The sequence below is a fragment of the Vulpes lagopus genome, chromosome 2, assembly GCF_018345385.1.
Source record: "Vulpes lagopus strain Blue_001 chromosome 2, ASM1834538v1, whole genome shotgun sequence".
NCBI lineage: Eukaryota > Metazoa > Chordata > Mammalia > Carnivora > Canidae > Vulpes > Vulpes lagopus.
In genome coordinates, this window is record NC_054825.1 from 86,973,751 (window position 1) to 86,980,128 (window position 6,378).

Below are 6,378 nucleotides of genomic sequence, written 5' to 3' on the forward strand. Positions count from 1 at the left end.
TGTGCTTTCACTTATGGCCGTGCAATATGAAAAACAAATCTAAACATTTGTCTGTAGAATCAGGTGATGATTGGCTGTCTGCTGTCTCAAGGGGGGCAGCAAAATGGTCCATGCACCTGCCACCTAATTCAGTTTAAAACCTGACACATTTACCAAGAGTGGGCTGGCATAATGAAGTTCATTCAGGCTGTCAGTGGAGTCAATAACTTATCCCCAACTGCTTTTGTTTCAGCAGCGGCAGTCCCTCTGATCGGCTGAGGTACTTATTCAAGTAAAATTTATTTTCAATTGCCGGCCATAATGCCGTGGGCACAAGCCTGGCTTTGACAGAACCTTTTGCTCAAGGCTACGCTATTGTTAGAGTTTGTGTCCATTGTCTGGGGTCTTTGATCTGTCAAAGCTGCTTAACAAGCTGGTTAAAAACTGTTTCAGATAACAGGTGTGTCCTTTGAGGGCACAGGGACATTTTTCAGCTCCTTCAAAAGACTGGTTTGAGGATTGACTAAAATTTACAAGCTGGTTGGTGGTGATGTATGTACAGCACTTTTAAAACAAGAAACTGAGATTTAATGTCTTTACTTCCTCAGATTTCTGCAACAAGCAATCTTTTTAGATGGGAGATTTAAGAGGCTTGTTGTTATTGTCGTTTCAGCAAATCAAGTGTTAAATTGTATGTAGATTTGTATGGAATGAGGCGAAAGTTGAACGTGCAGTAGAGGTGGGAGAGGCAGCTATGGGCACCCATGCAAAGGCCCTGTGGTCACTGATGGCCACCCAATTACTTCCGAAAATCAAAAAGTCTTCTCACTTCCAGAAAGGCAATCTGACAGCAAAGGGGGACAGGCATGCTCTGGAGAGTGTTGAAAATGTACTCCTTTTGCTAACTATTGGGTCAGAAAAGAAACAAAACAAAATTAGGTATGACAAAGGTTTTCTGGGGGGAGCCACGTGATTTCTCCCTATCAGTTTCAGAAGCCCCTTCATATTTTTCTGAGGGTGAATACACACTCAGCCACCTCTTTTCAAGCTTATCATAAGCCTTCTTACTCCCTCCCCTTTTATGGCAGTAATTTTGTTTTGGCTGAAGATTAATGGGGCTAAAAAGATGTAGAGCCTGAACCAGGGGCACAACTGGGTCATTTACACTATTCATCTGCATAAAGCTGCTTCAAGTTCACCTGACCTTCTTTGGGAAACAGTAAAAACTAGTCTTCCCTCTGGGTGGAAACTGTGGCAACATACCACACCGCTAATTTTTTAGATATTTCTAATATTTCTAGATATTTCTAACTTTTGTCAGAAATGGGAAATTTAAAATTCAAGAACCCAACTATATTTAGATAATTTTTTAATTTTTAGATATTTCTAATATTTCTAGATATTTCTAACTTTTGTCAGAAATGGGAAATTTAAAATTCAAGAACCCAACTATATCTTTTTCATCTAAAAATCATCCCTGAAGAAGCAAATCCACAAAATTTGCCTAAAATAATAATGTGCATTAGTTTTCATTCTAAAGTAGTTAAGTCTACTTTATAATAGATGCAGCTGTTATACCAGAAAGAAGTTTCTTTAAAGGTCTCCACGAAAGGAGGTTTAAAAAGGAAACAAGTAGAAAATTTGTATTTAAAAAAATATATTTTTAAACTGGCTTCTTATTCCCCAAAACAAAGCAAAAGAAAATAAAGCAGAAGGAACATAACTAATGTGCTTACTACATGTAAAAAAGCCCTTACAAAAAAAAAAAAAAAAAAAAGCCCTTACAATATGCAAGAAAATCTTCACTACATATAAATGTTTCATGTGTTGTAGAGACATCTCCAATAATGGGAAAAAGGAGGGAGAATTAATAAATCACTTGAGGAAATGTGGGTAGTTATAAAGGGAGAAAAATCAATTCTGGTTCTCACCCTGCATCATGCTCAGAAATAAGTCCCAGGCACAGACACTGTAGTTCACATTTGAGTGGAAGCTGGAGTTTAAATTTGGGCAAGATATTAGTTTCTCTGAATGTCCTACATAAATCGCTGCTCATTCATAAAATGAGGACAAATATTTGAGATATCTCAAGAGAGTGTTTGGGGATAAAATATGAGAACTATGAAAAAAGAAATTTGGCCCTCTAGGTATTACTAGCTGTTACTACTGAGTCACATCACATAATTACTAATAATTACTAATACAAAGATTGATTATTACTAATTTTGGGATATAGAAGGATTTGCTAAAGCATAAAGATAATTTTTAAAAAGCAGATTCATGGCTATAACAACATGTATCTATAAATTCTCTAGGAATCAAAAAAAAAAAAGTAGCCAAAAGAAATTAAATACAAGAAAAAAAATTTCAAGAACAAAAAAGAAAACAAAGAATTAAAAATAAGTAAATAAACAACAAGTCACCAAAGTTAAAAGGCAGATGACAACCTAGAAAAGACGTTTTTAAGGGAAGGTTTTCCACCTTCTGTATAACTTCGTGAAATACTAAGTTGTCAGTAGTTAATTTGGTAAGAAAACATAAACTGATAATGTCCATGGAAGGAAATACTATTTTCTGATGATTGTAACATCAGATTATGAACTCTGGAAGGCTCAGGAATTTTATCAACATTTTTTTACTACAGTTTTTTTTTCTGGAATCTTGTAAAGAACCTACTACACAGCCTCTGCATGCCTCCCGTCTTCATAATGTCCTTTGTTATTAAAGAAATGCATTTTTTTCACCAATCATTTCCTTTATTCTGTGGCACTTCAATAAAGTAAGTAGACTTGTGCATGATTTATGTTAATTTATACATGATGGTGGGAATTAAGACCCAAGAAAGGCTTGTGGGCGGAATTCCTGCTCTTTATTTCCTAAAATCTTCAGGGCAGGGGCTGACTGCTCTGGACTTCCCCACACTTCCTAACCAACAGTCGGCCTGAATGGACATTGGCCAAATGTTCCGAGCAGCGTCTGTAAGAGAGGCAATCTGTTTAGAACAACCCAATCACCTCTTCAGTTTCAGGGTCCAAATCAATATAATAGAAACAGGGCCAAGTGGGGAGTCCAGGCATTGTGCTCATTGTCTCTACCAAGGGGTACAGAAAATCAGCCTGACGCTGGTGCGGATGCTACAAATGGGCAAGACAAAGCCTGTGGGCACACCCTTTTGCTCTGGGTTATGAGACAAGGACAAGTGTGTTTTGGCCATGCAGATAGGCAAGTTCCCAAAGTCCTGTTTTGTGTAGACTTCAGCTTTGTAGTGAGCTTCAGGAAGCAATTCTATGTTGTCAGCCCCATAGATTTTCTGCGCAATGATCCTGATTTTATCCTCAACTGGGAGCTTGAGGTCATAAAGGAACTGGAAACTGCTGGGTGCCTGAGCTGCTCTCTGGAAGGCCCGAGCTAGGGCTAAGGTGCCCATACCCCCTTCTGCCCCATGAGTGCATTTCACAGCATCAAAAGCCCCATGTTCTTTAGCAAGGCCGCTGACAACGTCCAGCTCGGCCTCTTATCTGCCTTTTTTTTTTTTTAAGATTTTATTTATTTATTAGAGAGAGTGAGCAAGACAGAAAGAAGAGAGAGAGAGAGAGCATGAGCGAGGGTGGAGAGGGGTTAGGGAGAGGGAGAAGCAGACCCTCCTGTTAAGCAAGGAGCCCAACATGAGGCTTGATCCCAGGACACTGAGATGGTGACCTGAGCTGAAGACAGACACTTAACTGACTGAGCCACCCAAGTGCTTAAAGATTTCACTTAATTTATTCATGAGAAAGAGAGAGAGAGAGGCAGAGACACAGGCAGAGGGAGAAGCAGGCTCCATGAGGGACCCTGACGTGGGACTCGATCCCGGGACTCCAGGATCATGCCTTGGGCCAAAGGCAGGTGCTAAACTGCTGAGCCACCCAGGCATCTTGAATGCATTCACGGCCACCACCATGGGAACCCCAAATATTCCGACATTTTCAATTTTTCTTTAAGTTACTGAAGCTTTTTTCAAGCAGCTCCAGGTTCTCCTCTATGTAAGCCTTGGGAAGAGGCAGTCCTGCTGTAACGGTGGGGCTGCCTCCGTGCCCTGTAAGAGCCCTGACAGCTGCAACAAGCTCCACTACGTGAGGGCGGGGACCAGAAACCTGCATTTGATGTTAAAAAACTTTTCCATTCCACTGTCTGCTCCAAATCCTGCTCAGTCACCACGAACCCTTCAGGGCCAAGCTTGAGTGCCATGCTGGCAAATGGTTCAGCATGAACGAATCCTGGAGTGCCCTCTAATGTCTGCATGAGGTTGGGCTTGATTGCACCCTTCATAAGCACTGTCAATGCACCACTCACCCCCAGATCTTCGGTACTGATAGGCTCCCCTTTCTTACTGGATGCCATCACCATTTTGCTCAGTCTTTTCTCTTTCATGTCTTCTAGCGAACTGGTGAGAGCCAGCACAGCCATGATTTTACTGGCCACAGAGATACCAAACTGGGCCATCTGTGTGTGCCCTTCTCCATTGGAGCCTGTCTGATTGTGATCTTCCTTAGAAGAATCTATCATTGGTATCCAATACTCTTTGCCAAGTTATGGTTTCTGGACCAATGTCCAATCTTGCAAATCTGTTTATCTCGGTCATCAGTCAGTGGGGTAGGGTCAATTTTTTCAATACTCAGTCGCTGTAACCTTCGGATTTGGATATCAGAGAACTTTCTCACTCCATTTACTGATGGTACCAAATGATTAAAGAGACCCTTGTCTGTCTGCGTCAGTTTGTGGAACATCTGGGCATCAAAGGCTGCAGTGACAAGGTTATTCGCTGCAGTGATGGCATGGATGTCACCAGTGAGGTAGAGATCAAACTGTTCCATAGGAATGATCTGTGAGTAGCCACCTCTTGCAATGCCATCTTTTATTCCAAAGGTGGGGCCCTGAGAAGGCTGTCGAACACACGCAAAGACGTTCTGATGAAGATGGGTGCCAAGGGCCTGCACCAGCCCAATGATGGCTGTGCTTTTCCCTTCTCCCAGGGGCATTGGGGGTGATTCCAGTCACCAAAATGTATTTCCCATCAGACTGGTGCTTCAGGCGTTCCAGTGCTGACAGCAGAACCTTGGCCTTTGTATCACCATACAATTCTATCTCTTCAGAGAGCAGACCAATTTCCTGAGCCAGGCTGCCAATGGGCTTTGGCTTACAAGACCGTGATATATCAATGTCACTTGGAACAGGAGTCTTGAGGTTAAGGTTGTTATATTGAATCATCCACTTTCCTGGCTTAAATTTCTCCAGGAAACGCTTTGCTCTCCACTGTGCTCTGCATTAGCATTGTCACCATCATGGGCCCCATGCTGCCAGGAACAGGAGTGATGAAGCCTGCCCTCTCTTTGGCCTCATTGTATGCCACATCACCTACCACTTTTCTCCCATTTGCTTTTGTATCACCTGTAATATAATTGATCCTGCAGTCGATGACTATTGCAGGTTAGATCCACTCCCCTTTTACCATTTCTGGCTGACCAGTTGCTACCACCAGGATGTCACCTTTATTTACCTCCTTGCCTAGTTTGGCAGTCTTGGAGTGGCAGGTGGTCACTGTGGCATGGTTCCATAGAACCAGGTCATGCATCGGAGCACCAACTATCTTACTGAGCCCAACCACTACAGCGTACCTTCCAGCAACCTATACCCCTGTCTCTTTGATGAGTTCCAAGCATCCTTTAGGTGTACAATGGATGAAACAGTCATTCAGAGTCAAAACTCTAGCAAGTTTTCCAGCACTGATGCTAGTCAACCTATCCACATCCTTTTCAGGTACAACAGCATTGACCACTGCTTCAGTGTTAATGGGGTTCTCCGAATCTAAAGGCAGCTGCACTATGAAACCATGGACAGTGAGGTCTTCATTCAATAATGCAACATACTTTAACACCTCAGATTCTGTGGCTGTTCTTGGTAATTTAATGTGTGTGCTCTGATCCCAATCTCTTCAGCAGCTTTCAGCTTCACATTTATATAAAGATTAGAACCATCTCTGTAGTTAACCTGTAAAATTGCCAGGCCTGGTGTAAAACCAGAACTTGCTCCTTCATCTGAGTGACTGGTTCTTCAGTCTCTCCCTTATTTGCGCAAAGACCACCTTCCCGTTCAGGATTTCTGCTGATATCATGACCTTTATTAGTCTGCTGCCCACGACAGACACCACCAAAATTGATGATTGACTAGCTCCCAAGAAATGCAATTTTAAGCACGTATGTAAGATGATAACCCTAGGTACAAAGAGAGCAGTATACACCAAACTGGTTATTCAAACTTATTTATAATAATGAGACACTGGAGAAAGACTCGGTAAACAAGTATGGAGAAAAGGGATATTTTTATCTTATAAAAGGAAAAAAATGATCTTAATTCTTCTCC

At 41.8% G+C, this 6,378-nt stretch overlaps 1 pseudogene; it reads right to left on the reverse strand.

Annotated features, from left to right (window-relative positions):
• Window positions 1–2,975: 2,975 nt before the first annotated feature.
• LOC121480625 lies at window positions 2,976–6,130 on the reverse strand (annotated as a pseudogene).
• Between the last annotated feature and the right edge of the window lie 248 nt (window positions 6,131–6,378).